General features: G+C 39.6%; 1 long non-coding RNA gene and 1 pseudogene across 4 annotated transcripts in view; one reads left to right on the forward strand and one right to left on the reverse strand.

The window, feature by feature from the left end:
- Positions 1–17617, reverse strand: part of LOC309829296 — a 436099-nt gene that overhangs the window by 366111 nt on the left and 52371 nt on the right. The window lies entirely within an intron of this gene.
- LOC309829355 (ribitol-5-phosphate xylosyltransferase 1-like) lies at positions 12461–14498 on the forward strand (annotated as a pseudogene). The gene is made up of 2 exons: positions 12461–12507; positions 13375–14498. The product of its transcript is annotated as a ribitol-5-phosphate xylosyltransferase 1-like (transcript).

Below are 17617 nucleotides of genomic sequence, written 5' to 3' on the forward strand. Positions count from 1 at the left end.
TAATTCTTTTATAAGTTCTTCCAGGGTTGCTTTTCTTTCAGATTTTCTACTTCTTGAGTCAGTTTTAGTAATGTGTTTTCTCAGAAAACCATCTACTTCATTAGGAAGATTTCTAAATGTATTACCATAGAGTCAAACATGACATTCTCTTTTAAATTTTTCAACTTTTAACTGCAGAAATTTTTACGCACACATAAAATGAGAGAGAATATGTAATGGATCTCCACATATACACTACCCAGCTTAAAAGTAATCAACATTTTTGCCAATATTCTTTCATTTATTCCTCAATCACCTTTTATAAATGGAGCCCTATATTTTTTTCAGCTTTACTGAGGCATAATTAACAAATAAAAATGTAAGATATCTAAAGTATACATAATGATAATTTGATAGGCGTATATATTGTGAAAGGATTCCCCCAATCTTGTTAATTAACACATCCACTTTATCACATATTTATCTTCTTTTTTCTTGGTGAGAACATTTAAGATCTAAAATCTTAGCAAATTTCAATAACACAATACAGTATTAACAACCATAGCCACCATGTTATACATTAGATCCTCAGACCTTACTCATCTCATAGCCAAGAAGCACTGTAAATTTTTTTTGTTTTGTTTTTCCATACGTGGGCCGCTCACTGTTGTGGCTTCTCCCGTTGCGGAGCACAGGCTCCGGACGCGCAGGCTCAGCGGTCATGACTCACGGGCCCAGCCCCTCCGTGGCATGTGGGATCTTCCCAGACCGGGGCACGAACCCGTGTCCCCGGCATCGGCAGGTGGACTCTCAACCACTGCGCCATCAGGGAAGCCCGAAGCACTGTATTTTAAAACAAGTCCCAGCCTTCCTATTGTTCCATTCGTATAAACTTCAGTAATTCTTCTTACAGAAGAGAACTTTTTAATATAAAAGTTTAACCACTTCTATGCCTATAATTTTATCTTATTTCTCTTTAAAAATTTTTTTTCTCTTTCCGTCTCTATTTTCCCAAGGTTTTCTTGACAAAGATATTGGCTTTTCAGTGAATTGGCTCTTAAATTAATGTATTAATTCTACAGTTTTTCTGTTTTCTAAGTCAGAGATTTCTGTTAATAGTTTACTTAATATTTCATTCTTACCACTGCTTTCCTTAAGTTGGTTCAGTTTGTTTCTTAGGTTGAATGCTTGCTTGTTGAATAATGAACTCCCTTAAGAATATCAATTTGCTGAACACAATTTTGGCCTCATTCCTTATGATGTTCTCATTTCCCATATTCTCTAAATCGTCTATAGTTGTAGTTTTTAATCTCTACTTTAAACTATGAAATATATAAATTGTTTCTTCTTTTTTTCCCATTTCTAAATGAATGTGTGTTTGTTTACAATGTCTATTAATTTTATAGCATTTATTACCTTTCACTCACCTCCATTATTATATCACATATTATAATAACACTATATTTTAGGAAAATTATTATTTTTAAATTATATATATTCACTTTAAAGAATGTTAACACATTCTGTTTTGTGTCTACAATTAGTCAATTAATTAGACTTTATTTGGTAAATTTTGGCACTCTCCACCAACTCTTTAAAACTAAAATACTGCAATACTTTAATACTATGACTTTCACTTTGATATACGTCTTGGTCATCTAGACCACATCTTTAAGAAACTTCTTGCCAAGATGACATTGTAAGTATATATCTTGAGGTCCTCTCTTCTGCTCCTTTACTGATAGATAAAATACAAAAGAGGACTTCCCTGGTGGTCCAGTGACTAAGACTTCACACTCCCAATGCAAGGGGCCCAGGTTCGATCCCTGGTCGGGGAACTAGATCCCACGTGTCGCGACTAAGACCCAGTGCAGCCAAATAAATAAATAAATATTTTTTAAATAAATAAAATACAGAAGAAAATAAAAGTCACAGCCATGTTAACTAGACATTGTGGTGGTCATTTTGCAACATACACAAATATCAAATCATTATGTTGAACACCTGAAACTAACACAGTTGACCCTTGAACATGGATTTGAACTACATGGGTCCACTTGTACACAGATTTTTTTCTCAACAGTAAATGCTACAGTACTATACCGTCCACAGTTGGTTGAACCCTGCCAATGCTGAACCGTGGATACAGGAAACTGAGGATGCAGAGGAATCACAGATACCGAGGGCCGATGCTAAGTTATACCCAGATTTTTAGAATTTTAACTGTGCAGAGTGTCAGCGCCCCTAACCCCTGAGTTGTTCAAGGGTCAACTGTATAATGTTGTGTGTCAATTATACCTCAATTTTTATTTATTTTTTTAACTTTAAATTTTACATTTGTTTAAAAAACAAAATGAACAAATGCCCAGAACTGGAACAGAAATACAAAGCATTAGATGTAGCAGTGACAGCTACAGGCCTCCTGGGCTCCAGGTCAAGAAGCAATCTGAAGTGGCCAGAAACTCAGCTTCTGTGGGGTTAACAGGTCAGGTTGATACTGATAATATTAATAACCAGCACAACACAGGCACCAAACAGTGAGCACGGATGCAGCAACCACTAGAATAAACTCTGGATGGAAACAAACAATTGGGCCCGCCCAGAGCATACAGGCTGACTATCGCCCCTAGCGACAGGAATAGGAATACCCCTTGGGAGGCCAGGCTCCTGGCCTGAGACCAGGGCCTGTAGTGAGGCTCCCCAACTCAAGAAAGGAAACTGAAAGCAGCGGCTGCCTGCGACCTTGACCACGGCATCTGTGATGCTGCAAGCTTAGGAGGGCACACTTCAGCCTTTCCACTTGGCTGCCAGCCAAGCTGTCTATGGGCTCAGTGACTGTATCTGTGACATCCCCAACATCATTGTGGGGCAGGAGCACCAAGCAGCCAATATAAGACCTGGGGACCCCACGGACCAGGTGGAGACAAACCTCAAAACCACAAGAGTCGGGGTGCAGGGGATCAGAGAGAGAAAATAGGCAGAGAGAATAATAAAGATATAAAATCTTCCTTTCAAGAAGGGCCTGCAAACCGAAATCCAAAACACAGGAAGAAAAGTAATGTTAAGAAAGAACACCAACTCCATTACAATCAATGGATGAAATCGCTGTTAAAAGAAAATTAAAATGACACACTTTAAATTTTTTTTAAATAAATGTATTTTAGTATCCTCAAGAAAAGTAATTTTTTTAATTTTTAAGTAGCCATGAAAAAAAAAAAGAACAAGAAATTATGAAACTAAAAGAGGCAGAAGCAAAACAGGAGAAGGTTGATATGGAAAAGAAAACATCAGCGAGTAACTTTTTCAAGAGAGCTCTATGCGTGGTATGTTTCATGAGCCCTTACACATCTGTCATTCTGCTATGTTTACACCTGAAAAACAACTTGGCTGAGTATAAAATTCTCAAGCTATACCTTCTATCCCCCAAATGTATAGTCATCATTCCATTTCCTTCTGCCATTTATCTTTGCAGGAAAGAAGGCTAAGGCCAATCTGTATATTTTTCTTTAATAGATTTACAAGGGGGCAAGGGAGGCTGTCTGAATGCATCTGAGGTTCTTTCATCTTTGCAGTTCAAAGAATTTGTACCAGTGTGTCTAAGTATGGTTTTCTTTTCATTCATTTTGCTGGTACAGATTGAGTCCTTTTTATGTTTATTTATCTGGTATTGCTTCTATATCAGCCAGTGTTCAACTGTGGAAAACACAACCCACAAGTTTAAGCAGAGAGAAATTTATTACAAGGTATTAAATTATTTACTAAATTGCCAGGAAAATGGAAAAAAAAGGACTCTAGACCTGTGTTGTCCAATACAGGAGCCACAGACAGCTGAGTGCTTGAAATGTGGCTAGTCTCAGGTAAGATACGCATCAGTACGAAAAAAGTGATATCTTGACTACATGTGGAAATTATACTATTTTTTGATATATTGGGTTAAACAAAATATATTATTAAAATTAATGTCACCTATTTCTTTGGACTGCAACTGCAGCTACTAGAGAAGTTTAAACGATGTACGTGTGTTCTTACATTTCTATAGGAGAGTGCTGCTCTAGACTGACCTTCCGTGAGTGACTCCCAGATGCACATCTGAGAACTGGGCTGCCAGTACAGCTGCTGCTCCGGCCCCCACAGGGCAGTGTAGAGTCAGGAGGCTCCTGCCAAGACAAGAGCTGTTGCCACACCAGCTGGCTCCAAAACTCTGCCGCCTCTGCCCCCACCAGGAAGCCGACCGCCGAACTGGAAAGCTGCCTCCAGAGTTGCCTCTGCCATAATCAGCACCAGCAAACTGGATGCCTCTGACCTCCCTACCTGCTTCTCTCCCACACGACTCACTTCTAAATCCAGTCTCACTTGAGTGCGTCATCTTGGAAGAACCTAAATCATATTCGAAACTGCAGGCAACTGTGGGAAGAGTGGGACTTGGCTCTACAGAGGGTTGGAATGCGTTTTGAGCAAGCGAGTCTGCAGTAACTAGCACTGCTTCCATTAAAAGCGCTCTTGTTTCTTCATTATGAACACAAATCCTTCTTGGATTGAATCACTGTAGGTCTACTATGTGCTTTCCCATTATCCTTCTCTTCAGTCTAGGAAAACCTCTCAAGTTTCCTCTCAATGTTACCACTTCCATTTTCTACAGTGTTAGTTTGGCTCCTTAATACTTCCAATTAGGATTTTAATTTTTCTAATAAATATTAGTTTCCTCAGAATTCTACGATGAACAGTACAAAACTGGAAGTTATAGAAATGTATAGCTAGGGGCCCCAACCGAGTCTAGGGATGCTGTTCTTTTTTCTTTATTCAACAGTAGTTTTTTCCCTAGACCCCATGTCTTGTTTCATTTTATTGTTTGCTTATCTTTGAAAGAAAAGAGATTAACACTTAATTGGTATTTGCCCAGTATGTATCATCCCATTCTCTGTCCTTCGCCCTCAAACCAAAGGCCAATCAGTTTTGCATTGAACAAGTTGGATTTATTACCAGTTGTAGTAAGACAGAATTATGACATGGGGAACCACAGGGCAATTCAGTACAAGGATGTAGAAAGAACTTATTTTTGGATTTGGGCTTTGATTGGGTGATGTGGCGAATTAGGCAGTGTCAGAAAGCCAGGACAATTTTATCACTGTGTATCTTAGTAAGACTGATTTATAGGGAGGGCAGAATGGAGCAAGGTGGAAGGTATAATCGACAAGGAAACAGCCATTACTCATTTTAGCTGGCAGAGGCTTCTTGGTATTTTGTGACTTGGACAATGTTCATGTGTTGTCTGTGTTCAGACATAATTACCAAGTGCTCTTTGTTTTGGCTTTGAAGCATCCTGGTCATGGAGTGGCCCTGTCTGATGCTGATGTCCTGTGAAACTACTCATGTCCAACAAAAGCACATCAAAACTTAACTGAGCGCAGGCCAGCCTATAATGACACCAAGGGCTAGTTCCTGAATGTCAGGGACTGCTTTTCTCCTTCGCATCACTTAGGTGCTAGTATAACTCCACTCTGAAATCCGCTTCTGGAGAGAAAGCTGTTGACAGTTCCTTGGCCCAATTCCCAGGATCAAGCAGAAATTCATCTAGTGTTACTGCATCTCCACTGTTGGTTCTCTCACTCTCTGAACAGATGCAAAGTGTCCTAGCTTTAACTCGTACTAGGGCTCATCTCCAAAATGAAATGCACCAACCCCAATCCCTTCGTGCTTTCCTGCCATTCATCTCTGGAAATTACAGACTATGAGAGTATGAGGAAAGAGAGATACCCATGGGAACTGTGAGGAGAGGAATACTCCAGGCCTCTCCTCCAGCAATACCCACACTGTACAGGTAAGGTCAAAACATACCCTGCATTTTGAACCAGGGTACGGGCAGTAGAAGACTGAAAAATAGTCCTTTGAGAATTTTTTTTAATTTTTTTTTTTTACTTAAGTATAGTTGATGTACAATATTATATGATTACAGGTGTATGGTATAGTGATTCACAATTTTTAAGGTTATATTCCATTTATAATTGTTATAAAATACTGGCTATATTCCCCATGTTATACAATATATCCTTGTATCTTATTTTATACATAATAGTTTGTACCTCTTATTATTTTTAAACAAAAATACTTCCTCTATTTCCGGCCACATTGCATTTCTCAATCCATTTCCACTGGCTGTTCAGTAAATGAAAGTTCTCCCAGGTTCTGCCAATACATTAAAAGTTTATTCTAGTTTTTGAAAATGTATTGCCTTTTCTTTTTTTGGAGAAGATATACCAGGAACTTGTAGCCAGGCACCATGATTTTCAATTGGAAACTTGTCAATCCAAATTTGTATTGAAAACATTCTTACCTTGTCCAGCTTTCCATGCCCAAAGATATCTCTGAGAAAGATACCAAACTTGTCTTAGCAACTCACACAGGAGTCTGGATCACCCACTGAAGTTCACTAAAAATGGCTATTTAATTAGCATGTCTAACTACTCCCTGCTTATCTTTATAAAAACGAACCAAATGTTAATGTAATCTTGGCCTGCTGAGATAGGACACAGAATGTGGAGAATGATACGTGATTTTTCTCTGTTCAGGCACCACATAGACAAATAGAGAGACCCACATCTACACCTGTATATACAACTGGAGCTTGTTTGGGATAGAGTGATCCATGTGTGAGATGACTTAAAACCATGTCATATGAGTAACAGTTAATGGAACTGAAGATGGCCAGCCTAAAGAAGAGAGGATTTGGTGGCAGGAATGGGGGATGGGGCTTCAGGGCAAGTAGAAATATAATGGTCTTCAAATATTTGAAGGCCATCAGATAGAAGGATTATTTTAAAGGCAAGGACCAGGTAAGGACCAGAATCAATAAGTGGAAGCTTTAAGAAAGAGAATCACAGTTATGAACTTCCTTATAGAGCTGGGCTCCATTAAAACAGACTGTCACTAGAGGTGTCTTCTTACCAAAAAAACTGATTAGCAGGGATTTTTATAGAGGGGATTCAAGAATATACTGGGTGATTCATCTAGGGGACCTTTAATATCTTTTCCAATCTTAAAATTTAATGATACAAAGAAAGACTAAGGAGGAGACTGTGGATAGTAAATGTAATGTGGGATCGCAATTTGGATTCTGGACAGAAAAAGAACATTCATGGGGAACCTGGCAAATTCAGATAATGTCTATAGATTAGTTAGTAGTATTGTATCAATGTTAATTTCCTGGTTTTGATCATTACACTATGGTTATATCAATATAAGATGTTGACATTAGCAGAAGCTGAGAAATGAGTATTTGGGAACTCTGTACTATTTTTGCGACTTTTCTGTCGTTATAACATCATTTCAAAATAAAAACTTTTAAAATATTAAACAGAAATATTAAAAACTTCAGAAAAACAAAGAGTCCATAATACCAAGGTTCCAGAGAATAGTCTGTTACCTACCTATCCCTCAGGCCCGGCCTTCCTGTAATTTTCCTAAAATTACTGTTTATTTAATCAGTTTACCAGACAGGCTAAAGTTGGTGGTGTACACCAGGTAATAGTTTTATTTTTCTCTAATCACTCCTTCCCAACATGTTCTGTCAAATCATCCTTCCCCACCTCTGGGCAATATCTCAGGTCTACCCGAGATTTTTAAACTTACTTTCAAGAATTAAAACTCATTAGGGAATTCCCTGGCAGTCCAGTGGTGAGGACTCTGTACTTCCACTGCTTGGCTGGGGTTTGATCCCCGGTCTGGGAACTAAGATCCCACATGCCGCTTTTCACAGACCAAAAAAAAAAAACTCATTAAAAAGTCCTGTTTAAAACTTCAATCACATACTCAAATCAGAGTCCCCCATCACCATACCCCAGCTCCACCCCAACCTAAGGCATAGTGACTACAGCCTACAGCACGGAAAGGAAGTACTGTCTATCCTTCCTCCATCTCCTTCACTGTCCTTCCCCCCCACCTCCCCCGCCACTGCTGCTTCCGGCTTCTCCAGGGTCAAAGCATGGGGCAGGGGGATTAGAGGAAAAGAAGCAAGTGTTTCTTTCATGGCCGGTACTGTTACAACACAGCAGACCCTGGTCTTGAGGTAGGAGCCCATTTGCTGGCTCTCTCCAGTGGGGTCATTTGTGGGGCTTTCAAAGGCTCACTGTGCGGACTAGCCAGCTGGAAAGCCCCCTCCAAAGCAAATGCACTCTCCCACTTCTCCCAGAAGTCTCTTGCAAACTGCTCAGCTCCTACTCAGAAATATATCATAGAGCAGCTTATTGCTGGGGTCCCTTCACCCCACCAGCAATGCTCCTGGTTCAAGGCCAGCTGTCTTCCACTGTAACTCCTGGAAGACGCATGTCCTCACCCCTAGAAGTTCTGGTAGCGCAGACATGCTCACTGTTGCCCTCTTCACTCATTTAGGGATCACTGTTTGTTCTGACCAGCCTCCCGCATTCCAGACTCACCAGGCAGGAAGCAAGCACCAGGTCCCACTCATTCATATCCCTAAATTCCAAAGACACACATCCATTTCTCCATGAATTCTCCACCCTGCTCTATTTCAATCCCAGGGTACCACTGGAGCCCCCAATTCTCTCAAGGGTCACCTCATAAGAAGAGAAAGGGAAATGCCACAGTACCGTCCACTACCCCAGAGAGTCTTTAATCAAACCCTTTCTCCTGCATGAGTTGGAAGTATGTGATGGAAGGTTGATACCAGTTTTGCTGTCTTTTCACAATTTCTGCATGCATGTGGCAGCGCTAGTACACCATGCAGAAATCTAGGGATAATTATCACTTTTTGTTCTCAGCACTGGGGCTTCAGATGAAATATCAAGACACCATGAAAAATTCCATTTGATATCCTGTTACACTTAAAACACACCATGAACGCCTTCCATATAAACCCTCAGCCCTCAGCAGGGCTATCTGCAGACTACACAATGAGAAACAGAGAAGCTGTGACTACTGGCACAGTGCTGCATCTGGGCTGCTCAGATAAGACTTTGGGAAAGATTCAAACCACAGCCTTTTGCAATAGTTACGCAATCACTTCCGGCCCACTGTCATGCTGAATTCATTCCAGAAAACTGAACCTTCCTTAAGAGGCTATCAGAAAACTAAAGTAGAAAGGGTTGTAACTGATGTGTAGAAATATCCTTTGGGGGACTGAAAATATAGGAGAAGAAAAGACTCAATTAGGACAAAATAGCTTTATACAGTTAAAGGTCATTCTGCAAAGAAGAGAATTAATAAATCATTCTGAATCGTCCCAAGGAAGATGTTATAGAAGCCACAGAGAAGCCAGTTTTGGGCCCAATAATATTTGTTCATTCACTCATTCATTCACTGACTTCCTGCTTTGCTCCAGGATCTGAGTTGGGGCTGGTGTTGCCATGGTAATAAGATTTGGTCCTTGCCTTCAAGGAGCTCAAAGAAAATCTCCATAATGGAATAAACACGGGAAGTAGTATGACCCCCCCTGGATCCCATACTTGTATATCCTGGATGACAGTGAGGAGAGATGATTCAAAATTCCGGAGTGGGAGGAAAGAAGCAATGAAAGAGCTGATCTTTAGAGCCCCTCCAACCCACCTAAACCTGAAGTTCTACCTATGCTCTGGAAGGCATCGACATAAGGCATGATGTCCTGCTGGCAATGTGCATAAAATACAATGAGAAAGTGAAGGAACTGACTTGGTTGCAGAAATTAATTTCAGACCAGAAAAAGGAGCAAAAATATACAGAGCCCAACATGAGGGATGTGTTCACCAAAATGCAGAGGACACTCAGTAACAGGATTTCCATCAAGGAGTCCTAGTGCAGCAGAGGAATTCAGGTAGCTAATGAGTAATGGAAATGCTTAGAAATGGTCTATATGTGCTTGTACTGAAACACAGAACAAGGGACAAAGATTTACAAAACTTGTCCAACAATATTAAATGGGACATTTTCTGCCTCTACACTGTGACTGAGGGAGTGAGGGTGCTTAAATAATGTGCTGGACACACCAAGACATCCACCATTAGCTTATATACAAGAAAGAGTGCCAACAAGATTGTTAGTCCCATGGTGTAGAAAATTACGCCACTGCCCTCCCAAACCGCGTAGGAGGAGCTTCCAGAAAAGCAACAGTTTGTCATGTGAGGTAACATATTCACAGGTTCCAGGGCTTAAGGCAGGCACATCTGTGGGGGGCATTTTTCTGCCTATCACTAGAGGGTTTGATCTGTGTTTCCTGGAATTTGGGGAACACAGAGACTGGTGCCTGATTCTCACCTAGTAAAGCCCAAAGGGGAGAGGCCGGCTGGAGCTATCTATGATGGAGAGCAAAGAGAGAACACTGTACTGCTAGGATTTAGAGAGGCAACATGCCAGGTAACCTGGGCTAAATGGATGTTGCAGAGGAGAGCCAGGCTAGAGCCTCCTTAAAAGCACCCCATCTAAGAACACTGCCCACCAGGGTCCAGACTGCCTCAGCAAAAAGGTTACACAGTGTGAACTGCTGGAGTAGGGTTGAGGGCATGACACAAGAGGGCAGCAGGAGACTACCTCTCCCACATCAGGAAATGTTTCAACCTCAGAGGTCTCCAACAGGGTGGGTGTCCCCAAAGAACCAACAAAAGCACCCTATTTGATAAATGGTCAGTATTTGGATGTCGACTATGCAGAGGGTTTTTGCAGACTAACACCAACTAGGTTTATTCTGAAAAAAAGTTCCTCAACTTCTAGCCCCTCCTTGCTACCTAACCCTGGAGCATCTAGCAAGTAGATGCAAGAGGTAGAAAGAGGAAGAAAGAAAAGGCAGACACTGCCTCCCCCACTTCCCACTTCAAGACTCTGGGAGGACATGGAAGGAGAATCTTTTAATAGACATGCGATTGAAGTCTTGATTGGGCTAGAATTTTTAATAACTGAAACTGCTCTAATCCCCCACGTCCAGAAAAACAAAAACCTGAGCCACCATCCAGGAGCTTGGAATGGAGTTTATATCAAGGTTTTATTTGAAGGCAGTGGTAAGAAAGAATAAAGTTGTTTCCTCCTGGCAGAGCACCCAAAGCCAGTACATCCAATATACTGATCACATTTGGGGGTTGGGGCCCATCTAGGATCCTTTAAGAATCTGAATACCGCCCAACAGATGTGCACTTGCTCAACAAAAAACTGTAGACACATAAAAGAGAACCACCAATCCATCTCAGAGAGGCTAGAGCAGTCTTTGATGGGTGAGATTCTGCCCAGAGACTTACCTATGCAATGGCACCTAAACTTCCCTGGGAGGGTAAGCTCTATGCTGTGCTTTGTTTTGTTTAATGTCAGACTTGATTTAGGGCTTGACAAGTGAGTCTAGTTTTAAGCGAGGAAAGGAGGGAAAGCATTCCAGGAGGAAAGCATTACACAAAGAAAGTGCTATAGACTGAATGTTTGTGTTCCCCCAAAATTCGTATGTTGAAACCTAATCCCCAATATGACCGTATCTGGAGGTGAGGCCTTTGGGAGGTGATTAGGCCATGAGGGTGGAGCCCTCAAGAACGGGATTAGTGCCCTTATAAAGTGACCCCAAAGAGCCCCCTTTCCCTTCCACCACGTGAGGACATCTATGAATCAGGAAGCAGGCTCTCCCCAGACACCAAATCTGCCTTGATCTTGGACTTCCCAGCCTCCAGAACGGTGAGAAATAAATTTCCGTTGTCAATAAGCCACCCAGTCTAGCGTATTCTGTTCTAGCAGCCGGAACAGATTGACAGAAGGAAAGCAATGGGATAACAGGTGGGAATGAACAGGGCAACTGTAAGGAAAAGAGACCAGAGGTACTTGACTAGAGCAAAAGATGAGTGTCCAGGAAGTAGGAAAAGGAAAGTTACCTAAGTAGGGCAGAGTCTTTAAAGATGGCAAAAGAAGTTTGGGTTTGTTGCAATGTATAAAAAAGAACCATTAGGGCTTCTGAGACTGAGAATTGGCACATAAAAGTGTTATGTTCTGTTCTGTTAATGAAAATAAGCAAAATGGGTTAGAAGAGAGGAGTGGGGGTGAGAAAAGCTCAGGATCTGCTGCCGAATTCCTATGGTGACTCTGCTTTTTGAATGGAAGTTGGAACCTGTGATGGGACAAGTAGGATGCACCTTAGATCAACAAAAAGAATATCTGAATTAAGGACATCCCAGAAAATCTTTGGTAATTGTAAGTACAGTCATGTAGCAATGAGGAGGTGTGATTTCTTAACCCCTCCTTCTTTGTTATAACATGTTGCAAGATGAGATCTCCCCAATCCTTCTGAAACTGGCCACTTTGCAGACACGCAGGAAGTTATTTAGCAACAGTTGCACCATTGTGAGATTTCATTCCTTTCCAAAGCTATGCATTAGTTAGACTTCTATTTACAACCATTCATCTCAAGCAACCAAAACAAAACAAAATTATTCTGAATGTGAATAAACTAGGTGGCTACCTCCATGAAGCTAAATTTCTCAGAAAGTGCCACACTCCCTTCTTCACTCTTATTGCACAGTTGGGCGTCATGGGTACCAGCCATGCCAACAGTATTAATACTTCTCAGGAAGGACAGTATAATTCCTCTCTGGGAAAACGTTTCTCACACACACACACTCCATTTAACAATATAACTATTAGATAATTAATAAGTACCTACTGTATAGCACAGGGAACTGTACTCAATTCTCTGTAGTGACCTATATGGGAAAAGAATCTAAAAAAGTGGATGTAATGGCGGACTCCGGGAGGGTTCCCACAAAGGAGTACTTACCAGAACTTCTGCTGCCAGTGTCCTTGTCCCCGCGGTGAGCCACAGCCACCCCCCACCTCTGCAGAGACCCTCCAACATATTAGCAGTCCTGTTGAAGTCCTTCAATCAAATCCTGCTAGCCTTCAAAGTCTGATTCTCTGGGAATTCCTCCTCCCGTTGCCAGACCCCCAGGTTGGGAAGCCTGATGTGGGGCTCAGAACCTTTACTCCAATAACTGCTGGACCATAGCGGATGAGAGAATATGGAGCAGACTTGGACCCAAGCCATAGACTAAAACCAAGCCCAGCCAATCCCAGCCTCAATCAGCTGAACCCCAGATGAAAACTGAAGGAAGGTTCAATCACAAATAGTTAAATAAAGGCAAATCCAAGTAACCTGCACTTCTTGGCCCTGAAGATAATGGCCAGCATCAAAGCCACAGGAAGGGCACTGAGGTGATAATGATGATGAGATGAGCAATGGCATGTGCACATGGGAAGGTGTTCGTAAACACCTAAGAACATCGTAAGATGCTCTGAAAACACAGAGCATCTTTTCCAGCCTTCTTTACCTATGTGCAAGTTCAGTGATAAGGAATGTGCCCTCTACTTATTAGTCATCACTGAATGGCTCTGGATGAGAAGGAAATAATTGGGAAACTTCTGGAAAAGACAATCTACTTTGAGAAGTGAAGAATGGAATCCTTGGGAAGAAGATGAAAAAAATGAGCAAAAACACAGACTTCAGATATTAAATAAGTCCACAAAAGAGAAAAAAGACTTCCATGTACAAATCTGGGGCAAAGCTGCCATTGGTTTGTATTTGGGAGCATATTTTTGAAGGTTTACTTGAGCCCACTGATGTGAATGCTCAGCGGAGAGAAGGAAATTTAGTTGTTGGAAGAACACATTACAGCTTCATTACTGGTCCAGCTGTGGTCCCCGGGTACTTCTCTGTTGATGAGAATAATGTGGTACTCGTTCTAAATGGAAGAGAAAAAGCAAAGGTCTTTTTTGCCACCCAGTGGTTACTTTATGCACAAAATTTAGTGCAAACTCAAAAACTCCAGCATCTTGCTGTTGTTTTGGTTGCAAATGAACATTGTAATAATGAATGGATAAACCAATTTCTCAAAAGAAATGGAGGCTCTGTGGAACTACTTTTCATAATATATGACAGCCCCTGGATTAATAACATGGATGTTATTCAATGGCCTTTAGGAGTAGCAACATACAGGAATTTTCCTGTGGTGGAGGCAAATTGGTCAATGCTGCATATGAAGGGCCATACTTGTGTAATATTGTAGGAATCATTTATGAAAATTCATCCAGACAAGCACTAATGAATTTTGAAACAAGATGGGAATGATAAGCTTTGTTGGGTTTCAGCAACAGAACAGTGGCAGCCTCAAGAAACAAGTGAAAGCCTTAAGAATTATCAAGATGCTCTGCTTCAGAGTGATCTCACATTGTGCCCAGCAGGAGTAAACAGAGAGTGTTACAGAATATAAGAGGCTTGCTCCTATGGCTCCGTTCCCATGGTAGAAGACGTAATGACAGCTGGCAGCTGTGGAAATTCATCTGTTTACCATAATGCTCCTCTGCAGTTACTCAAGTCCATGAATGCTCCCTTTATCTTTATTAAGAACTGGAAGGAACTTCCTATTTTAGAAAAAGAGAAAACTATAATTTTACAAGAAAAGGTTCAAAGAAGAAAAAGGTTACTTCACTGGTATCAATATTTCAAAGCAGAGCTAAAAATGAGATTTATTAATATTGTGGAAAGTTCACTTTTAAAGAATAATAAAGGTTAACTGTAATTCAAAAATTAATTAATTAAAAATTTTAAAAGTGGATATGTTTATGTATAACTGATTCACCTTGCCTGTACAGCAGAAACTAACACAATGCTGTAAATCAACTATACTTCAATAAAAATTAAAAAAAAAAAAAAACTATTGTATAACCTTAGCTCTCTCTGTCTTGATTTCCTTATTCAACTCCCACTACCATTAAGTTCCCCTCCATGCACTACAGCCACATGAGGTTGACATTAAGTTTGACATAATTTTCTAAGTTTTGAAGCAGTAGAAGAAATTACAAATGACAGGACCAATCATTTTATCATTAAAAATTCAAAATTTATGCTAAAATTTTTTTAATGGAAAGAAATACAAAATACAAAATAATATTTATAGTAATTAAATAAGCAAAGGGTTAATACCTACGTTAAAATGCACTTGTGAAAATTTCATAAGAATTCTACTAAGGGTCCCTGGACACAAATGAATATATGGCATAATCAAAGAGTTTGCATCCAAAAATAGAAATTATAATTAGTAGACACAATATGGGGAAATGTTCAATCCACCTAATAATCAAAGAAATAATCATTGAAATAACAACAAGGCACCACTTTATACCAATGTGATTTCAAATTAGAATACCCAGATAAGGTAGTGCACTTGTACCTGCATAGAATAAAAAGGTATGATAATGATTTTTGAAAGAAGAGTTAACATAGTAAAGAACTATTAAAATGTTAATGTTATTTGATTCAGAAATCTTATTTCCATGGACTTATTCTAAGAAAATAATGCAAAAGTTTTTCCTAAACTTACATAAAGATTGGCAATATACTACTATATACTACTAAAACAAAACAAAACAAACCTGGGCTGTCTGCCTTATAAGTTTGGAAATGGTGAATAAACAATGTTCCACCTAATTAATAGAACAAAAGAATCCTTAAAACAAATGAGAACAGATTGATTCTTGGGTAGCAGGAATGTGAGTGAATTTTTCTCTTTTATTTAAAGTTCCACTGATGTTGCTATAATAATGTTTGTATAGTTAATTTCTGTCTTAATCAGTGTACTACTATGGTACCCACGATAAAGAACATTCCTTTCTTCTTTCCTCTCCTTTTGCCCTTCTCTGTAGCATTGGCAATTCAAAACAATCATTAAGTAATCCTCAGTTTACATTATAAATGCTCCATAGAAAGACATTTCAAAACATGCAATCTATTAATTTGTCCTTGGATTTCAACTTTCCAGACCAGCCAATTCGGAGTTTCCTACGCCCAGCAAGACTCTTCATTTCTTTATTATCTGTCAATTTATTTCATTTTGCTTCAGGAAATTATCACCCTGAAGTAGCATGTGTGTATTATTTTACTTCTAAATATAACTAGAAAGCCATCTGTGAAAAGTAGAGATATTTTCCTGAATCATTACCACTTTACTTTGACAATCAATAAGCACTTTTTAGAGTGACATTGACATTCTGAACTAAGAACTAAGCCCAAAGAACATGACACAGAGTAAGAAGTTTTTCAAGTGGGCCCAGTAATATATAAAGCTGCTTTAAAAGGCATTCATTTCAAATCAAAGCAGATCAAAAGTACTAAACAATGGTTTGTTTTGTAAATCATGGTCTACAAGTAGCTTAGAACTAGAATTTCTCAAGGAAATTGTGCCATTTAAAACGCAATCATCTTTATCCTAATGGGATGTGTTCAACCAATCAAGAGAGGTAATGTCCTTGGGAGACTCAGCAGAGTTAAACAAAAATATCATTACAAGTCTCTTTATACATTTAATATTGAAAAGGAGTAGGAGAGCTGAGACTTTTATATGAGAACACAAAACATTTTGAATTAGATTTTAAAGTGGTCTAAATAATTCAAAAGTATAGTTCTCTTACTTGAATACATTTTTTAAATTCATGCAAGATGTTACAATTTTAAAATATATTTAGAGCCCCAAATATTATAGTTTCATATCATTTCATGTAATACATGAAAGTTATCACTAATTTTATCACATTACTGATTTTTTTTCAAGGAAATGGCCTCTTCGTTATTAAGAGGCCACGTCCATTTCACAGGAATCATGTTTCCACAAGGGAACTTCCACTATAGCAGTGGTTCTCAATCCTTGCTATATATTAGAATTTGCTGGGGTTCTTTAAAAAAATATAGGTTTCACCAAAAACCTATTCATTCTGAAGGGGTGGAGTGGAGAATTTGCATCAGACTTTATAAAAGCTTCCTCTGAGATCCTAATGTTCATCCAGGGTTGAAATCACTACAGTAAACTCATACTTCTATTCTCTCTCCCCATCCCTCACTTACTCATCCCCAAGTGAAAAATTTACCTGCCTTGTGAGTGTTTAGAGTATGACATACATTGGTTCTTGTTCCTCCACTGGGTAGCATTAATGCTTTAAAAAGCAGTACACCATTTCTTACACAGTTAAACAAATACCATATGATCCAACAATCACACTGCTGGGAATTTACTCAAGAGAAATGAAAACATAAGTCCACACAAACACCTGTAGACAAATGTTTACGGCAGCTTTATTCATAATAGCCAAAAACTTGAAACAACCCAAATGCCCAGCAACCGGCAAACAGATAAACAGTGATACATCCATGCAATGGAATACAACTCAGTGATACTGATAGATGCAACAACATGGAGGCTACGTGATGTACAATTCCATTTATATAACATTCTAGAAGCAAAACTGTCAGGGCAGAAATCTGATCAGGATTGCCAGGGTCTGGAGGTAAGAGCAGAAAGGAGGGGAGACTGACTGCAAAGGCACAGAGGGAACCTCCTGGGGTGATAGAAAGGCTATACATCTTGATTGTGATGGTGGTTACGTGATTCTATACATATGTCAAAACTCATCCAACTATACATTGGAAATGATAAATTTTACTGTATTTAAATTATATTTCAATTTTTTTAAGTACCCAGTTATGTATTTCTTCTCTGTCTGCTCACACAGTTAGGGATCACAGAGGGTAAGGCAGAAATTCTGAGTATGCTAGTCACTCTAAACACTCAAACTCTCCCTCAGGCAGTTAACCCAAGGTCTAGAACCTGGGGAGAGGAAGTCCAAAGGTGAATTCAACCAC

Source organism: Grampus griseus (genome assembly GCF_964374135.1).
Source record: "Grampus griseus genome assembly, chromosome: 11".
Classification (NCBI taxonomy): Eukaryota; Metazoa; Chordata; class Mammalia; order Artiodactyla; family Delphinidae; genus Grampus; species Grampus griseus.